Raw genomic sequence first — 21,340 nt, forward strand, 5'->3', positions numbered from 1 at the left:
TTTCTCTTAAAAAAATGACTGAAGAACAAAAGAACCGATAAGAGAGCCGTTAATGTGCTGGATCAATGAGACTTATTGGGAGGAATAGTAATACTGTTAAACTCTAAACGATACCCACCCCTGCTGCTGCCACACTGCTCACCTGAAAGCCACTCTGCCACTTGCTGCTCCTGCTGCTGCTGTTCATGTAGCATTTTCCAGGCCCCATCTTCGCCCCTGCGGGATTCAGGATCTACTTTAAAGCTGTACATATTCTGTATTCACATTATCATCTATTCCATGTGAGTTGGTAGAATGAACTATAGTGAGTAATCCAACAAAAGTATACATATATTTTGTCTTATTTAATATTTGATGTTATATGTTCGCTGTTATTTCTATCTCATATACTGTTCATAATAAACATTTTCTTAGAAGTTAATTTGAACTAATTACCAGTTTGATTAGCTCAGTATGAAAGATAACATCTTTTAAATATCCCCTCAATATTAAGTAACCTTGACACAGCTGAATCCTTTAGCCCTGGAAATCTAAGTGCATTTCTGCAGCGAAGAAGTTAATCTCATGTAAAATTAACTCATATCAGATAGACATCAAGTAGTCAGCTAAGGCCTGATTCATGTGTATGTGTGTTTTGGGAGGAGAGAGATTTTCTACATTGTGACCCTGACAAGGTGTTCTGTATCCCAACAAATGAGTTCAGAGCTTCAGGGGCTTTGGCCAACCCATGGCACGAATCCATGTCCAATTATCTGCCTTGGAAATTGCTATGGCTTGCCTAATTTATGCCAAACCTCCCCTCTTTCTGCACACACATACACGCACACGCACTCACAGTCCATTACATAATATTACAGCTGTGGTACCCACCCTAATATAGAGGAGCCATTTTATGTGAGGCCACCTTCATTTTCCTCTGCTGAGGGGGGCTGATTGCTTCCCCACTGTAGTCTTTAATGACCGATAAGAGGATGTGATCACAGAGGGGTACTCTCAGTATCATTACAACTCTCTCCTTACACTGACAAAAACACAATATCTCCAAGTGAACAGTTTCCAAAGCGCACAGAAACAGAATAATGTTCGTACACTTTGACAAATGGAATCTTTGTTGAATTATATTCTCTGATACCATATATCAAATGACAAATATAATCACCTAAATCATGTATGAAATAAAAATGCTAAACATTAATTTAATCTAGCTTCTTCACATGTTCTGCCTTTGCTCTGTTTGCAACATAATTGTTGGTTTTGGATTGTTGACTCAGCAAGTAGCCCTTGGAGTTACATCCATCTTCTATCAGTTACCAACGTTCTGTGTCAATGCAGGAAATGTTGTGTAAGGGTGTGGAGGTCGGGGTGGTGGGAATGCCTGTAGTGCATCTGACTTTCAGGCAGTAGGGAGAAGTATAAATATAATTCAAAACATCTGCTTTACAAATTCACTGATCATGTTTTTTTTTTTTTCCTTTTTGACCTCCAGGATACACACAATGTGTCTGGATGAAACACTGAATATCTTTTGTTCCTTACACGGGAATTATTTAGTGCACTTTTTCCCAGTCTGTTGCCTAACCTTAACCGTAATTTTTAATTTTTAGAAAATGAGAATTTGTAAACGTTCAGAGCATCAAACAGAATCATCCAGTATCGACTTTCTTGTGTGCTTTGCTGGCAAGATCAAAACCAAAATTCTACCTAGGACCCTGGGAAATTGTGACAGTCATTGCTCTGTATTTTCTGCCGTATAATGAAACTGTTAATATCCAGACTTACCCGTAATAAAAATAATCATTAGTTGCAGTCATATGTATTTTTCTCTTTATTCATCTTTGTGAGATGCAGAGGGCCCACCAGTCATTTTACCATAAAAGCATGTTGTGTTATCAGGCTTTTGAAATTGTGCACATGTCTTTCAAAAGAGATCTTTCATTTCGCAAGTCCAGTGTTGCGTGCATTTGTTCACACTTTAATATCAAGCGTATTGTTACAGACTCAATATCTCTACACTCTTGTATTTTCCATCAGTATGATTGTTTGGAGATAAAGGGATTGTATACTCAACATGGCAAGTTTAGGAAGAGAGGATCCTACCTAGAATAAACCACCTCCCAGCTCCTGTGGGGGCTTTAAACTTAAAAATAGGCTCCCCTTATCTCTTTGCTTCTCTATCTCAGCCTTTCATGTGCTGTATCTCACAGTAAGGTGTTTGTGAAAGGATAATTCTGTAGGTTATGGAAACACGCTGAGGAAGTGTCTGACCCTGGGGTGTAATACAGAGTGTCGGTACACAATGATGGCATTCAAATGACACTTCAGGGATGTGATCCAGAAAGCAGGATTTGTGAGGCAACCAGATCTTTTAACCTGAAATTCAAGAAAATCTGGAATTCATACAAAGATCAGAGTCTAGTTCAGTTACTGTGGTGACTTGACCTGAAAAAAGCAGGTTTATTTGAATTAAACCCAACCACGCCTGCACTATTTAATTAGCAGAGAATTCAATCAGAAGTTTCATCTGTTGCGATAATGTTGTGCCCTTTCATTGAAGGTTCGATTGACATGGAGGCTTAAATTATTAGCCGAGCGCCTCGCCGAGAATGAGTTATTAGACCTCTTTGTGATATTTTGTCATTTTCAGATGAGCATTATCATTTTTTATCACGGCCCATAATCTACCTCAACAACCTTCAATCAACCCCACATCTCCGACGTCTGTCATCGTAAATTTGTGCTCACATTGTTACAATCTTTGTGGATTGCCCTTTGTTTTTTCGCCAGTGGCAGCTTTCTATATAACATTGGAGATGCTGAACACGTTGGGAAAGCAACAGGGTGCAGATCCATCTGAAAAGTGAAGCATTTTCTCCACATTTTCCTAATTTTCTTGGGACATGAAGCAGTGAGAGTTATCAAAGAGGAATTCTACAGAATGACAGGTTGGTAATCTTATGTTTAAAATCTGCATGAAGGGTTTAGGTAGTGAGCTGTTTGAACAATGAATAAAACATTTCAGGATTTCCAAATGCAATTGGTTGTGTGAACAGAACACAGATTCCTATTCAAATGGTGATTGATGGCTCAATTCTTGCTGAACTTTGGTTCATTACTACTTGTAATTATAGGACAATACGGTGGTGTCCTCCTTGGGGACGGAGGCTAGAGACTACCTGTGCCTGCCCTTTCTCATGCCCCCTGACCCTGAGCCTGGAGCACAGTGCCACTACAACCTGGCCCATAGCAGTACAAGGCCCAGGCTAGAGATGACCATTGACGTCCTCACTCCAGACAGGGAGTGTGACATCATTGTAGCGCTTATGGCCACCCCTGGCCACCCTCCTGACAACTGAGACGGACCGACTGTGAAGGACACGATTTTTGACACCTCAACAAGCATTTTTTTTCTTTCATTCACTTATTATTGTAATGTATGCCCAGTGAATACAGCAGTTTGCCATCAGATTTCTTATTCCCTCTTTATCTCCTGCGAATAAAAATGAAAGGACATGCTATAACACAATGCACACCAATGGAAAAATAAAATCATTTTATAAACCCACCTTTAGCTTGTGCTCCAGTCAAGTTTTTGCTTTTTGATACAAAGTTGTATGCAGCCCATCTGGAGGTCACATTTCTTTATTTGCTTCTCCAGATGGACTTTATATAGCTCTTTTACCGGCATCTGGGAAGAGAGACGACATTTTGTTAGAGGAGGCTGTAGTGTTCTTCTCTTTTTATGATTCCAGTTAGACACATGGGTGATAAAGAGGCATATGAAAAGTTATTCTGCTATTGTGCTAAGGTGGAGCTGAATGGGGTTCCTCTGCTGGGGGATTGGAATAGCCAGCCATGATCTCACAGGGCAATGACAAGCAAGATTTTAATCTTTCACCAATTAATCAGAGGTTACCCCTCCCAAGGCTGGAGAGGTGGTGAAAGGTGGTGGTGATGGACCTCCACCTTCTTCCTGTTGGCTACAAAATGAAACTCAACCATAATGCCATGGCCTATATTTGCAATTAAGGAAACAAATTAGCTGTAAAGCAAATAGAATATTACCTGATTGAATTATGTTTTTGTTATTGAGCTTTACCTGCTCCCAAGTGCGTTTCGCACCACTGGGGTTACATGTGATTCAAAAACATTAAACGCATTCAGTATTACATCCAAGTTCTCAAAGGTCACTTTAAATATCAAATGCTACATAACAAAACAACTTGCTAATCTTACACATTAACAGGCAGCAACTGTTTTCCACACCATCTCACCTTCCTTTGCTTGCTGCTGTTGCTGTGTGACCTCACTTAAAGAATATTTGCCAGTAGCCTTGGTATGTTGCCATTAACACTTTTTGCTCTGCTCCCGTGAAAAACGTTGCCCACAGTTTCTTTGTCAGAATTGCTCATTTATCACATCCGCAGTGTTCAGCTGATGATGGTTTTTAAAGTTTGCTGCAAACACGCACAGTTCAGACACAGCCTATCTGAGGTTGAGCGAACTTAATCTCCAGAATCATCTGTTCTTGTACCAAAAATTCCACAAGCTAACTTTAGCTTTATCTTTAGCTAACTCAAGTCAGAATTTGAATTAGAGTGTAGAACTTTTCAAACCTTCTTTCTGGCACACACCCTGGTTTTTCTTCAGAGGAGATTGATAAAACTCAGCACAATTGCTAATATTGATGTAGTAATTGGTATGGCCTTTTACCTACTGAGAGTATACAATACTGTCCTTATGGCACTAATCAATGACATTATTTCCTATTGTGCCACTCTCTGGAATCACCTGATTGAGCATAAAGTTTGTTCTCTCTTCTCTCTATGGTTAACCCAACATTTGAGACAGTTCTGTCCTGAAAGAATCCCAGATCCCTCTGACAGCTGCTGGTAACAGCAACAGCACCAGTTTCAAATATGTACAGATTTATGACGTTAGTGGGAGCGAAGATTTAGCTGAACAGACAAGTTACAGATTTCCATCTACTTTTGAACAAAACATATTTGATATTCAGAGATCTAAGTGACATTTCAAGCAAGTGCATGTACTTACATGTGCTTTTCATGTGCTTCAGTATTTGCTATGGTTAATGCAGTATGGTTAAGGTTAGAGTAAGATTGTGGGTTATGCTGTGTTAAATAAATAAATAAAAGTAATGGTTATTAATCAACCAAATACAAAGACTGACACTGTGTGTAATTTTTTTTCTAATATTTTGAGTTGAAATATGCTCCAAATCATAATTCACTGTGGAGAGGTGCTGTGTGACCCACACTTATTTAACAGTGTGGCATCAGAATCAGAATCAGAATCAGAATCAGAATCAGAATCAGTTTTAGTTTTATTGCCAAGTATGTTTTCACATACAAGGAATTTTTTCTGGTGATTGGTGCAATTGATCAGCAACAGTGGGGCTCTCTAGCCTTGTTGATGAGGCTAATAGCAGATGGGAAGAAGCTATTTTTGTGGCGAGAGGTTTTGGTCCTGAAGGACCGCAGCCTCCTGCCAGAGGGGAGTGTCTCAAAGAGTTTGTGTCCAGGGTGGGAGGAGTCAGCTACAATCTGTGCAGAGATATTCCCTTCTCAAGCTCTTTTTACCAGCTTCACCATTCTAACCAATCATTGGTGTGAGCCCACAGCTTTCAAACACATAAATGCGCTTCAGGTGTACTTCTCCTCTCACACTGAAATTTCAGGCTAGTATCAACTGCTAGAAAACATTGCTGTGGCTGACTCGCAGGCTAGCAAGCTCACTAATCCTACATCAGCTGAGACAAAGTACACAATGAGGATCTAGGTGAAGGGCTTGGTGGAAGGTAGCAGAACAGGGAGAGGGAGGAGCAAGTAGAGCCGAGGGGCTTTTGAGCGTCATGGCAGCGACGGCGTGATTCCCACAACTTGCATATTGTGGCTTTCAAAAGAGACTATAAAATATTAACACACAAAAAAAAAATTCATGAATTACATTTTTCTTCATTACTCTGGAAACAGATGCCTATTCTCTTTTTGAGGAGCTCTGCTATTTGGGGAGCTTTTATTTTGAAGTATTCCTCTAGTATGCATCAAAGGCACATAAATTATTTTTTCTCCCCAAACAAAAATAGATGTAGATTTTTAATACAGTAGATTTTTCTCCAGCAAGTGGGCATTTGGGTCTTAAAATAAATATGAGAGAAAGGTCTGCTGTTTGAGGGAGGGAAATTAAATTAATAACAAAAACCTGATTTTTATGCATTACAAAGTAGCATGTTGCCTCGAGCAAGACTGGTGAAGAAGAAATATATGTTTTGCTCATGTATGTAATTTGCATACGCCAACATAGGAATGTAGGAATCAAGCAAGACAATTTTTCATGGTGTATTTGGATGATAGACAGGAACCCTCTCAGCAAAGTCTTTTTCACAAAACATTAATACAAAAAAAAAAAAATCTTTATTTTTAACCCAGGTCTGTTTCAATTGACAGTGCTTGGATCATTGCTAATGTGATGTGACCACAAAGTTGTTCATTTGTTTGTTTAGACTGGTGATGACACACAGCACTAACCTCCAGGGGCTTTGCACCACTATCAACACAAACCTGCATCATCCCTGTCATAATTTGTTTAGAAACTAATTAGTCAAGTGGCCTCTGATCCTGAACTGTCAGGCAGTAGCGAGAGTTTAATTGGCTAATCTGACAGTCATGCTATCAGAATTGCAGGTAAATAATCTGACATTTTATTTGGGGCATTTAATAAACAGCAAGGTGCTTAGATGGAGTTTTTTAAGGCACTCATTGATCATGTATCCCTTAAAGATAGTTGGAAGAAAAGAAACGAGTAATAATGATGACCATGAATCAGCTGAGACAGACTGAGCATCTACAGATGATTCAGATGAGCACACAAATGGGAACACGATAAGCAGATGAGTGGTCAAATGAGTGGATGGCCGGAGGGGAAAAGATGGACAGATAAATGGATGAGCAGGCAGATGGAAGTAAGTGATTATTCTCCGACTCGCAGACAGTTTCTGGTCTTTGCCGTGGTGTGATGACAGCCAAACCATAGACAGATCCGCTGAGCATGCCTCCATTTTGAACAAAGCATTCATTGTGGACACAGCAATTTCTATCTGGCAAATTTAGTCGGCCGAACCAATCATGCTTAAATTCTCTCGTGCACTAAAAAGATGGCCTTCCACTTCTCAGAAACGCTGCCACAGGGTGTGAGGCAGACCACTCATTGCATATTTTCAGTTGCACCTCAAATGTCTGTTCAAGGGGTACAACAATGGAGAAGACTCTGCAACAGCTTTGACTTTGTGACTTAAAAAAAAAAAAATCCCTCTGGCCTTTGGCCACAGTGCAACTCAGTGCATCAATACTGTACGTCAGCTATAGCCTGTAACAGCATGTGAGGATTATCACCTGATGGCTCAGCAGGAAGTGCCTCTATACACCCCCCACACCCCCTCCCCTGGAGACTGTCTATGACCCTTGCACATGTGGCACTTGGCAAGAAAAAAAAAAAAAAAAACTCACCTTACAAAGAGTACACAGAGCAGAAAATCATGACTGTGAGGGTGTGAGGGAGTGTGTGTCCATTAGAGAGAGGAGAGGTCACAAGTAGCGAGCACAGTGGCAACTCACCATACTTGAACTAACATGAAGAGAAACAACACACAGTGTTAAGTTGACCGAATTGACACCAACAACCTGAAACACTATTTTCTTTTTTTTTTCATTTCAAAAATCTTCTCCAATAGTGTTGCTGTTTTTAAATCTAGAGACCTCTGCTTCTCAGTGCAGAAACACAGAAAGCACGGAGGCCCAGCATCGACCTTCATGTCTATCCTTGTTTGTGTGTGTGTGTGTGTGTGTGTGTGTGTGTGTGTGTGTGAGTGTGTGGGGACACAGAGAAAGGAAAATGTTGCAAATTGATTCCTGCCACTGGATGCATAATGTCTCTCTATTATCACAAAATGACAGGGGTGACAATCAACATTTGTCATGACTTTTATCACACCAGGAATCATTAGGTGACAATGCATTCACAAAGGTAAGGGTTTGCTCATGTTGCAATCCAGTCATTACAGCTGGATAAAGTAGTGTTCAGTCTCTGAGTGTGATTGTAATTACATTTTTTCTTTAAAGTCTGGATGCAATTCATTTGCAATATGTATGCAAGTGATGCAAGGAGATGGAGAGAAAGAGAGGAAAACGGCAACAGGTTTGAAGAATTACAGCCATTTGGGTTCAAGTGTAGACATCCAGGGTGATGCGATCTCGTAAAATTGCATCTTCAGAAGCAGATTTCAAATAGAAGTATGACTATTTGCAGTATAGCTTCCACATGAGAATGAATGTGTGGCTGATTATGATTGTGGGCATGTGCCTCAGTGAAAAAGACAGATACAGACAAAGAGGCTGAACAAGTATAATACTACTGTATCCTGCAGCAGTGACAAAAAGGAATTCAAAAGTATGTCATAAATCTGAATGTGCTTAATTAGGGACCCTGTCATTAATTCAGTTCCCAGACTGATGATTGCATTTCCCTTTTAACAAACATGGCATCAAAAAAGTACACCTAAGTCAGCACAGCCTCAATGTAGCACATATGTAGCAGAGGGCTCTTGTTTTTCATCCTGACATATTCCTGGGATTGCTGACAGATCTCAGGTGTAACACTGTCAGTGCAAGCTTGTGTTAACTGAAACAGCAGTGGTAGTTAGCAGCCCAGATTCTCTGGTGTAGACACGACGGATGTGGCTGAACAGGATTCATGTACTGAATGTGAGGTACACTGTAAAAATTGAAATTACCAGACCTTACAGAAAACGATTCGGTTCAAACTGCGACTGCTGCGCCTTAAATCCGAAGATGTGGATGTGACAAAGTTTATAACGTGACATAAAGCACTTTTAAGGAACATTTCCTCGAAGGGAGTTCTTTTGTTCTTACAGGTATCATGAGACTGACAGTAAGTGGAGTGTTAAGCAATGCAGTAGCAGAACAAAAATGCTCACTCAAAAATGATAGTAAACTTTGACAAAACCAGAAAAAATTAACACATTGTTAAGGACTATTATCTTTTACCTGCAGTCTCACAGCTGTGGAAGTTTTCATTCTGTGTAAAAATGAGTGGCAGCAAACGTCTTCTTCTGAAGGGAGAGAAACAGGCCTTCACCTATCACTGTGCTTACTGTGCACACATCAGTGATTGTGTCAAAACAAGAGGTAACAAAGGCAAATGGTAATAGTCATAATAATAATGTGCTGTTTTTTTGTTTGTTTTTTATCAATATCTGCTTGCGTAGGTCAACATCTGAAACCAAAATTTCACTTCAGCATACTGGGGAATCTTCAAGGTCCCAATTAGAGAAGAGAGGACTGTCTCTTGTCTGTTGCAGACCCACTTTGCAATTTAAGCAGATAAGAGTGCCTTGTGTTTACTGGCAGATCCCTGTGGTGAATGATTAAAGCACAGCAGTGGACAGTGAAGCAACTCAAAGAAAACACTTGGTTGAAAATGCTTGGACAGATTCGCTGTGCAATACCGGACTGTGGAGCACTTGACAAGAGCTATTTAGGGAACGCAGAAAAGAAGCTGTCTTGAGACTAGCTATGGAAACTTTCCACCCACAAAGGAACAGCACAAATGCATATGTAATTGTTTTGTGTAATTAGTCCTGTATCAGCTATTCCCATGGTTCACTGGTAGTTTGAACAGATATATTTGTGTCCACTGTTTGGGGCTTGTAAAACTGTTTGCTGAAGGTCAATGTGTAAAGATCTAATATCGAGTATAATCTGCATATTTTTCGCTGATGTTCAACGGATCATGAGCGAAGAGGCTTTTAATTGTGACAGTCAACAGTATTGTTATATAAATTGTCTGTTTATTATTGTCAGTTCACTCTGAGCACAGTCTGGAAACTTCATTGTATAGAATAGAAACAAAGCATGCTATTTTAATCCTAACAAGTAAATTTGTCCATTTTTGATGCTCAATTATCAAAAACAGACGTGCAACAAATGTTTCACTTATTTGTTTGTTGACTCTCCACAGACAATGTAGTCTGGCCCCATTCTTTACCCTAAACCTAGTCTCTCTTTGTCGGAGCTGCAGTTCCACACTGCCGTGATACTGTGCCGGTGCAGGGGAAGGTTGTGGCTAAACGTGCTGTCTCTCTAAGCACTGGGCTGAGATTTGGGTGTTTGAGTTGAATTGATGAAAACTGTGCTCAGCTCACCAGCGCTCTTGTTAAATAGAGAGCCGCAGGGGCTGGAAATGTAGTTAAAGCTCAATTTTGCACACGGCTATTTACTTGCCTTGTGCACACCTCAACATTGTGGCAAAGATTTTTTTTTTTTAACAAACACTTGAGAGACACTTTTAATTAACCATGTCAACTGCATGTCGTTTTTGTTGCTTACGGAAAATGGCAATATTCATGCAGTGGGAGGTTGTAATATCATATTTGCTGGGTCAGACTGCCGTAGCCCTGCCTCAAGATTAAGATAATAACCAGTTTTACTCACGTAAAGGACGATATAGTAAAACTTCCCTTGATTCTGTCTGAGCATCGTCAATGGTCTGTATCCAATAGAATGCAACAAACAAAAGGAAAATAAAAAATACTTTGTGATTTATCAAAATATGTCAGGAAAGTGGCAGGTTCAGTGAATTTATGTTGAATAGAAAACAATTGAAAGTTCAGGGTCCCAGCAGAGCAGGACATTTATCTTTGTCTCACCAATAAAAAACAATAGACATTGTGGTTTAGTAAAAAATAATAAACATGAGACAGCACACATCACAAATCATCAGCAACACATCATATCTGTGCAGACGCCATGAAGTACAAAAGGCTGAGCTGTCAAATTTTGATTTTAGTTGCTATTTCTGCATTCAATTCAGGTGGCACATAAGCACAAAGCTATAATATTGTATAACATTATCAGAACATGGTTTTGCGTAACTGCCACTTGCTGCAGTTTTAAGACTTGATGTAACCTGACGAGTGGAGGCCAAACACAAGCAGAGAACAGACTGTGCAGATTCAGACGTGTGGATCTTTTCATTCTTGGACAGTGTGATCTGATAGTGTTATGGAAAAAAAAATCCCTATTTGAACTTACAGCAAGACTAACAAAACATTTTTTTCTTTCTCCCTTCACTTCAGGCCTATTCATTCTAACCCATCACAGGGATTTTTTTTTCTCTCCTTCACCTGCCTGAGGTCGCAGGATAATAGATGGACAACGTGCACCTGTGCTGAATTTTGCAGAAGTGTACATACATTGTTTGTGATGTTGTGCCTGATGAAGGTCACAGACTGACACCTCAAGCCTCTGGTTTTTGAATACATTTTTTCCATTTTTGGCCTTGGGAGAGTGCTGGTGCCTTTTCTATTATCATTGACAGCATCACCCCGGGCAGATTTACAGATTGCATTCTTCAGCTAAGAAAAACAAAAACACTTGCATGTCTCAATCCTCAACAACTGTGGCCAAAAAGAGTCTTAAACATAAAGAACAGAAGCGTATATGCAAACTGACTCTGCACCTACATCAAAACCTGCGTCTGGGATTTGTGATTAAGAGCATTTTTTCTCAGAATAGCAGGTACCAGGGATTCACTTAAAGTCTGCCTTTTATTTGGCACTGTCTTTAACAATCAAATGTTTTAGGTTTTATTTGACATTAGGTATCAGACTTTTTTTTTCAAGCTGACATATTCTCAATAGAGAGTTGGAATTTTTGCATCTAACATTATCTTCTAACACTGACTTTGGTTGGTGATTATAATCTTAAACCTGTAATATATCAGTATGTCTGTGATTCAGCTTCTTTTCAACTATCTATTGGATATTATTGTCACGTAAACTAGTCCATCATTCTTCCTGTTTTTTTTGTTTTTTTTTAATGATTTCCCTGTTTTAACTCCCTGTATTTTTTATATTTGTCAAAGCCCTTTGAGCTGTATTCTGTGTATGCAAAGTGCTACATAAATAAAGTTTATTGTTATTAAACTTGTCTATCTTGTGCTAGTATTAACAGTTGTAGTCAGTTTAGAGTGATGTATTGCAGCAGAAATCAACAGTATAAGGTTGTTGCAGAGATGAATGATGATGATGAATATTACAAGACACATAAAACAACACTAAAAGAAAAAGAATCAGTGATTGCTCTTGGTAGCACAAGAACAGTGCTGGGAGGAATATGCATCATGATCTTTAACAAATGAAACCATTTAACAATTATTACCCACTTCTCTGTTTAAAAAATCTTTAATTGTTTACGTGGCATTTGCCTGAGCTATCACAACCGGAGAATAAAACGTACGTAAAAACAAAAGCCATCAACATCAGAACACCAAATCCAATAGCTAGCTCATTAGGCTGGTCGCTATTGATGTATAAGCCCCCGTCAGCAAACAACATGAAGCCCCCACTCCTCTTGAGAGCCGATGAGTCAGAGCTGCACTAAACATGGGCAGCAGTGCGTACTGCTGTTATACCCGAGCTATCCATCAATATTCTTTTCATGCTCATAATCAAAGGAGAAGATGGGGCATCTGCATGCTTGACATTTATTTGTGGCTCCATACGTCGAACCACAAACTATCTAACAAGATGAAAACCCCACAGCCACAATAGCAGCTCTGTGATGCTGCAACTCTCATTACACACCAGGAAACAAACATGTTGGATGGACAAAAACTGTAGAGACAACTTTGTTACCTGTAGATTTTATTGCTATCTTATTTTATAAGTTGTCAATTGTAAGTGCAGAAGGTATAATGTTGCCGTGGAGACACTGTGTTGGCTGGAGGCCACAAATTGACCCTGAGGTTTCTGTTTTGTTCTGTGTTTTCTTTTAGTCTACATTTGTTTACATGCTGACAAACTGGCACCATTAAAACTTTGCCAAATTAGCTATTAGCAGTTCCTCTTTGCAGTGTACCCATAGAGGTACAGACCACTATCACAGGATCACTGTGATACGAAAGAAAACTTAGGAATGCAGGTTCTGAATTTATAGGGAGACTTATGGACATTTATTGTTAAATAATGGATAGATGGTACATACACCAAGGTCTCCTACTGCACTGAAGCTTCAGTGATGTCCCTCACATGTGAGTCGCTTTGGATAAAAGCTTCTGCCAAATGTGTAAATGTAAATGTAATGTAAATGTAGACTGGAGCTTTAGTGAAGCACAAATCCCACTGAATGTAAAATTATGTGTGTTCGGATATGACTTTGAGTTAAGACTCCTGTTGTTTTAAGAACACTGACTAACATTTAGCATGTTAGAAAGTTAACATTTAAATGGTAGAGCAGCTGAGGCTGACAAGTAATGAACTGAAGAAGCACGTACCAGTAGTTGTGTGGATTTAATTCTGGACCAGGTTTTGAACAGACAGACATGCAGGGCAAGGAAACTGCTTAAATATTATATCTGTTGTTTCTTCTAAAACGAGAGAAGGATGTAATGATCCCAAATATATATTGTTGTTGAAGTCAACATGTACCCACAATGATGTGTGTCTGTAGCTTGCAGCAACAACAAGTAAAAGGAGTAAGATGTTTCTGTGTCACAGTAACTGGAAGGCATCTAAACAGGTAATTTAGAGTTATGGTGTTGACATGTGTCAACCCAAAACACATTTTATTCAGTTACTGGGTGAAGAATAGACTTTTCTGTGCATTTACATCCAGCTGATGTCATCAATAGATCATCATTTGCTGCATATTCCACATCAGTATTTTATGCCTCGTCACTTGCAGCTGAATGATGAAAGGCTCTTCTCGGATGTCTAGACCCCATGACAAGACATGCCACTGTGCCAACACAGAATTGTTTCCACCTTTGTGTAAAATCACTCGTGTCTCTCAAGGACAACATCAAGCCCATGATGCTTGGAAGTATATTAAACATGTTCATGTATTTCAGGGATTTTGCTCTATCTGAACAAATACTCCCTTGTCTGCAGAGTTTATGGATGTAAACATACACACACACACAAAAAAGATTTCAAAAAGAGTGAAGAATCATCCACTTTGTCCACAGTGTGCTGAAGATTAAAGTAACCAGTTATTTTCAGAGAACCTTAATAGCACTCAGCAGGTGGATAGTATTTCCTCAGAGGCAATGACTGTCTCATGAGGCTCTTTTGGTCTGAAAAGACAGCAGAAACAACAACAAGGTGATTTCCATTATAATGTAATGACAAATCATTCACCAACGTCTTCTCCATCACAATATGAAAAAACCCTGGGAAAGAGGAGAGGCTGATTATTTTAGATGAAAGTCGACTTCACAGTCGACTTCCATCAAGCACCAGACAGTAGAGGGAAGAGTGAGACGTGACAGAAAGCACTGTTTGAAGAACAGCATATTCCCAACAAGAGTAAATACCTGCTCTCCTCTGCAACTTTAAAAGATGTTTATTACAGCTTCAATGTGAGAAGATTGAGTGGATTTATATTTGCATTATAGGCATTTATCTGACAAGCTAGTTCAGGGAAAGATGTGACTAAAGTTAAAATCCATTACGTGTTGTCACCTCTAAAGCAGTGAGAGCTCTACAGTAAACATGGTGGCTTATTTGTGTATGGGTTTGAGGACTCCTGCTGTTCGTCAACTGCTGAAAAATGTTAATAATATTCCAGTCAGTGAAGTGGCTGGAAGATTGCAACTGACTGCTGACTTTAATGCATAAAAATACAAATCTGGTGTAAAATGTGCCATGTCCACTGCACCAACTCTGTTTTGACATTCCTCAGCTGCAGCGCGCTTATTAACCATTGTTAATGTGTTAGATTGTGCGTTTGATAGTCCAGAAAATGTTATAAATCCTAGCTGTACAGAAAGGGAAAATGGCTATTGATTTATATCCATTGTACATGAGTCATACTTGTATGCTTTTGTGTGTTGTGCAGTCATCTGAAGGCCACAGAAGAGTTGTCTCAGGGTGAGCAAATTCTTTAAGAGCCACCGCGGAACATGCATTTGATCCATGAAGGTTGAGATTACTGCTCTACCATTTCAGCGGGCTTCATGTTACACCTGAGGAAAGCGTTGCTCGTTCACTTTATTCTGTGATTTCAAACTTACTAAGTATGCTAAGGGCAGGGCTGTCAACTCTCACACTGAATGTGAGACTCACGGAACTGACACAAATCTCTCAGTCTCACACCAAACATGCCTTTAATCAAACTTTTCACATCAGCTTCCTCTGATATAAAATTTGTGATTTTTAAGCAATGAACAGCAGTGCATGCAACAAGTCATTGCAATGGATGTTCCTGTGGAGCAGCCAATCACATTTAATTTTTTGGTTGAGCAATTAACTCGCTGAGCATGAGTGGAGCGAGGTTGCACAGAGCCAGACCCATTTTATCTAATGACTGTAGACTGTAGCTGGTGGTAATGCACCAAATGGTGCATATTCTACCATTAAAGCCAAAGAAGAAGCAAGATTAGAAATACATGAAGACAGTAAGTGTAAAAGTCATCGTTTGTCTAACTTTATGAATTTCGTGAGTGGAGAAGTTACGTACATCATTTTATGTTAAAAACGAACGCAGGAACAAATCTCACTCCAAACTGAACTGAAAAGTCGGCAGGCCTGCCCAAAGTTTAATGACATGATATGCACGTAGAACAATATGCAGACAATGAGGGTACTATTCTGGTGATGGTGGGTGGTGGTTTTTACACCTTTAAAGTGGCACTCTCATCCACCACGCACAAGCATTTGTCCAACATATTGTCACATTTCTTGTGTGCTTGGTATTTTAGTGCTGCAGAAGTCTGAGTTGAAGTATGAGGGCTTGTATGATGTTGACTGTCACCTACACAGAAAGACACACAGGAGAGAGTAATGACAGGGCGTGTCAGTCAGGTTCATGTCAGTGTCTCCATGAGCAATGCTATGTTCATGACATTATCAACCTTTTTGATGCACAGACCTATACAAGATATTTGCAAATGTTATGGTGGAAATGATGACCACTGTCACTTTGGTAGCCTATAAATTCTTCAAATTGAAACACGTATAAGATATATACGTGTAATGTGTCTGTCGCCGAAAGAAAACACTGATATATATGATCTAGAGAGCAGCTGCTTACTTTATCAGGGCATATCTAGCAATAGATACTGTGGGCTACGATCTTTCCCTTTAACTTAACCCCATGCTGTATGTTCCTAAGCAAAACCATAAAAAATGTAAATAATCACTACAAGTGGATATTATATGGAAATATTGGATATTTTATACAATGTCTATGAACAACTTACTGATCCATTCGTTATCAACATATTTGCGATTCGACAAATAGAGAAATGTCCTGTTTCCTTCAAAACCTACAATATTTGCTGTGTAAATTAGTCTCCTAGGAGACACGTCTGTGGACCATGTTTCTTTTATAGTGTACTGTATGTCTGTATGCTTTTAATCATCTTAATGAAAGGGTCCCCTGTCAGCTCCCCTCACTTTGACCCCTGTGTTTGTTATTTTATTCATACGCTTATTTATTCATACAGTTATTTTATTTATTTATAAGCGCTATTGATTTATGGCTGCTCTTTAAAATTAAGTGTCAACATAAACTACAGGGCAAATGGAAAACTTATAGTCACAAACCACAGCTAAACAATCATTGCGGTTGTTGCTCTTGCCTGAGTAAAGGGTACAGTATGAGGCAGATGCTGTTATTTTCAGAGGTTGGTCTTAGTTGCAGGCCGGCAATCATTTGGTGAGAGAAAGAGAAATTTTTCATATGGCAAGACTCTCACCTTGGAATGCAACGCCTCATATTTTCCTACAAAATCGGCTTCGAAGAAAGCCAGCAAAAGCCCATTCAGCATCAGTGCCACAGGAAAGGACAACAGATTCCACTTTTGCTCCCTGGTGTTCATGTCAAGAGTTTTGTCATTCACTGGACTGCCATTCACTCGGGCAGCTTTTCAGTCATTTAATGATCTGTCCTGAATATTCTGTGGCTGTCTCTGCATACTTGGCCATAGAGCAACGATTATCCTCTTCTTCCCTCCATCTGTCCTCCCAGGGGTTTTAAATGATGATAATGCCACCCAGGCCCCCCTCCCATGCTGCCATCAGACTCCCTAATGGCCCTCCTGGAGCACTGCCGTGAACTTATTGCCGTTTTGTCAAGAACATGGAAAAAAAAAATCTTCTTACCATTATTCATTCACTGAAGAACGCCTCTGTATCCATTCATGAGACTTTCTTGGATGTCACTAAAAACACTGTCATCCTAATACAATATATACAATATACAATGAATGACTTTCAAAGTTGTCAGATTGCTGCATACTGTACAACTTGTTGTCTTGTAGTCGGGAATCTTGAAAACGACTCTTTTGACTGCTGCAGCAGTTAAAGCAATTACAAGATGTATCACCAGGATGAATTCCCAACGAGTCTGTCTGGTCTGTAAAATATATTTTGTCATGAAAACACACAAGAAGTGACACAGGAAATGATGTGGCACCATTCACAAGGCAGGATTTTTTTTCTTCAGAAAAGGATGTCTGCAAGACGCGAGTGATCCAGGATGTTTGTACACTGATTGGCAGCGAAATAACATAGAAGAGAAAGAAAATTATAAGGGTGAGAGAATGCATTGGGATATGGGCTTTAGGGATTGATGCTGTTCAATGCCCACCCCTGGTTTCCCCTCTCCCTTGTGGTCTCATTGGCTGTAGCTCATCACAGATATCCAGACATTTAATCTGCTTGCGATGCATCGGTGAGTATCTCAGGTTGCTTCTTCAAACAGTTTACAATAGCAATAGAGTGCCAATTTGCCATTGTCTAATCTCGGGCTTTTGTCAGCAATCTCTAAAACCTGCCGGTTTGCATTTCTGTAAACCAATCACAATCGTCTTGGGTGCCACTGAGCTGAAGCTGTGGTGATGGTGCCCCTGCAAACATACTGTCATTGAAATGGCTCATCTCCAGCAGAGTAAACGCCTCAAAAACTGCAAAGACATATGTCGACTGTGTGATTGAACGATCCAAATCTTGATCAAAGCTTGGCATGGAGGTTGCTAGCTCAGAGGAAGCTAGCTTGGAGGCAGAGGAAGCGGAAATGGAGGAGAATGCTGCCTGAAATAGGTGGCCAGTGGCAGGCTTTATAACCACAGCCTACATCCAGTGACAGACTTCATAAAGATCATCAGTCTCTCTCTCTCTCTCTCTCTCTCTCTGTCTTGCACACACACAAAACCCATATTGTCTCCCTCTGAGGGGCCTCTAAGATATTGTAGATGATTTTCCTGAAGTGACATAACACTGATATTCCCTCTGGGTTAAGCACATGTCTGAATTAACGTGAATTAGCTATCCAACTATTTAGTAATTGAGTTAATGTCCCTCAGCAACTGTTTTTATGAAAGCTGGTTCAGACCCATGTCTTTGTGAAGTGAAATGGCCAAGTTATTAAATGTATAGTCTGGCAGAGCCTCTCTGACTACATACAACCACAACGGACCAAGAAACCAATAGAGGCTGCACCATCTACCAACATCTGCCAGCTTGCAAGAATCATCCCCGGCCTTAACTCCACTCCGTCAACCCTGACCTCTCATTGCTTGGCAACTGATGCGTCTCAGGGAATGTAAACTCACTTTGAGAGCACAAGTGAAACTTTGGGTCCAACTGAGGGGAGTTTAGTTCTGAGATGAGCTGCAAAAGTAGGCAAAGCTTTACTTCTGCTGTCTGTGGTGAGAGCTGACGTTGGGTAGTGCTGTGACTTCTTCATTTTAAGTCCTAGAGTAGATTGTTCCCCTCGCGTTCTGCCATTCTCTGGTAGCTCTGAACCACATGCTTCCTTTTACAGTGGCCATGTGATCAGTGATCAACTTCATTGATCTGTTTGATTCTGACTTCTTTGTCACATGTTCCTTATTTATGCCTCCTGTGCTCAGTTGCTCATACACATTTAGCTAAGAAATTCTTCATATATCGCCAAGTCGTTGAGTCATTCCCTCAATTGAGCATTTACTACTTCTGATTATGAGACTCGTGAATGTGGTTTGTCTCTTTTCCCTCAGCAGAATCAAGTGCAAATTTAAAGTGTTGTAGTAGCCACGATATTGACTGAGTCACATAGAGCACAAAACCTGGCAACAGAAACCAACTTGTGTGTGGTGGCCTCCCTGCACAGAGCCTCACAGTCAGCCTTCTGCTTTCCACATTAATGCAACAACACATTTGCTTTAGTAGTGAGCAGCTCGGGCATCAGAGCAGCGCACTAACACTGCCAGGGTCAGAAGTTTCAGTCCCACAAGGATTACATGTGAAAATGTTGTAAAGTGAGAATCTTCCCGATGCACAGCAGTGGAGAAAAAAATTGCTTAGCTCGGAGCTGTGTCTGCTGTTGCTGGAAGAAAGTGAAGCGAGGTGAGCATTGTCATTGACAGGCTGCCTTTTATAGGAGTTGTTTATGAAGTGTTGATTGCTCCCTAGATAGCTAAGCCATGATGTGAATGTTATTCATTTTTGCCAGATATGTATGATAAATGTGTAATTAGTTGAGGTAGGTTATGATGGTGTAGCATGAGAGAATTGCCTGTAATTACATGTGAGAATGGGGTGCAGTATTTCACCAGGCCTAAGCATTGAACTGCTCCACTCCCATAGCGTTCAGAGTTCTGGCGATCTGCTCTTATTGTCTTATCCTTTATTGCTTCACCACTACGAGTGGATTCCCTGCTGACAAAATATGTGCTTATGTGTCTCTGGATCACAATGTCGTAAATGACCAAATAGAATAAAAGCACAGCAATTATTCCCTGCGGCACAGGACATTTGATTTACTGAGAATTTAAAGGATTAAGTTTTATATGCCAATACCTATGGACTGTTAGTCTTTATTACTCAAATGGGCACAAGCAATGTAAATACTATTCCTCTTAATAAAGTAAACATATATTTAATGATTAACTTGTGGCATACCATTGTACTATATCCCCTTCATTTTTTATATATTTATTTAAAAAAAATCTAGGCTTTCTGTTATTCTCATAAGAAATGTCTTTGTGATCCTTGCACATATACTGTATGTACTGTATGTGCCGTCAAGGTGCTCATTGACAAGATTTTATGATTTTTGACACCCAAAACATACACTCTGCAGCAACACCGCCCACAAAAAAGTTTCTTTCTGACAGAAACCCGCTGCGCCCACAACAATACAGAGGTTGCACTGACGTCATATTCACACATACTGCAGCTCCCCTCACCCCTTACTGAGCAGCCAAACACACTTGCTATGGCTGCCACAAACAGGAAGAGATGTGTTACTCAGAGGACGAAAAACAAACATCTCCAGAAAGTAAATGCCTGACTGAATCAAAAATATCTTCTGTTGACTGTCTTTCTGTATATTAAATTTCAACATCAGGAAAGTCCACCAAACAATGCCAGAACACTGAAAACCACGCCTGAAGGCACCCGAGGGCAGTCAGAAGCCTAAAAGATTCTAAAGTTACAATTTCACCCTTAAATATAACATAACTAAAACAAAATGACAACTTAGTACGGGTTTAAACACAAGAATTCCATTTTCTCACTGTTTTGCAGTGGTCCATTTGCAACACTTCTCTTTAGCCTTCGGCAGTCTGTACAAACTTAAGCTTCACTTCTTTCTGAATCCATTTGTTCAGTCAATTGCACAGCAAGTCTTAAACACTTAAGCAGTGTTTTGTTTTTACTTTTTTTTTGTACATGCCCCCACGGCAGATGTTGAGTGGTTGCATCTTTGTCCCACAGGAAAAAGACACCATGGTGGCACCTGCAGCTTTCCCACCTGCCTGCATATTGTTTCAGTTCATTTTGCTAAGAAATGTGTACATACAGAAGGCCTAACCTAGTTGGTCAACTCTGTGGTCACCGAAAAGAACAAATGTAAGTTTCATTTCTGGTGAACATGTTTGGAAACAAAATGAACAAAAGATAACTCCCAGTAGGAATCTGCATTTTTGTGAACAAGCTAAATTAACCAGCTTCTTCTTTCCAGGAAAAATACAATCTTAGTTTCTGCATAATGTTGAATGTTATAGAGGAAGAGAGGGCCTACGTCCTAGTAGTATTCTGTATGACCAACACTATGTGGGCTTGAGAGAAAGGGAGGGAGAAGCATTTATAGACTAAACAGGTCCATGATGTGCCTGTGCAGGCCGCCAAACGTCAGCAAAACACTGCAGAGTTCAGAGTTTAAAGTCCAAAACACCTTCTTTTGTAAATTGGAAAACTACTCACAATAACTGCAGAATTATTATAGTTTATTTGTTATGAATAAAGTCAGCAGCTTTC

The 21,340-nt window shown here is 39.9% G+C and overlaps 1 long non-coding RNA gene across 1 annotated transcript in view; it reads left to right on the forward strand.

Annotated features, from left to right (window-relative positions):
- Positions 1–11,973, forward strand: part of LOC139606135 (uncharacterized) — a 35,082-nt gene extending 23,109 nt beyond the window's left edge. Inside the window, exon 3 of the long non-coding RNA XR_011684556.1 lies at positions 11,171–11,973. This is a non-coding gene — a long non-coding RNA (uncharacterized lncRNA). The remainder of the gene's footprint in view (positions 1–11,170) is intronic.
- The last annotated feature ends 9,367 nt before the right edge of the window (positions 11,974–21,340 follow it).

This window comes from Trachinotus anak, unplaced genomic scaffold, assembly GCF_046630095.1.
Source record: "Trachinotus anak isolate AG129_WGS33_773 ecotype Australia unplaced genomic scaffold, CSIRO_AGI_Tana_v1 ptg000021l, whole genome shotgun sequence".
NCBI classification, from domain to species: domain Eukaryota; kingdom Metazoa; phylum Chordata; class Actinopteri; order Carangiformes; family Carangidae; genus Trachinotus; species Trachinotus anak.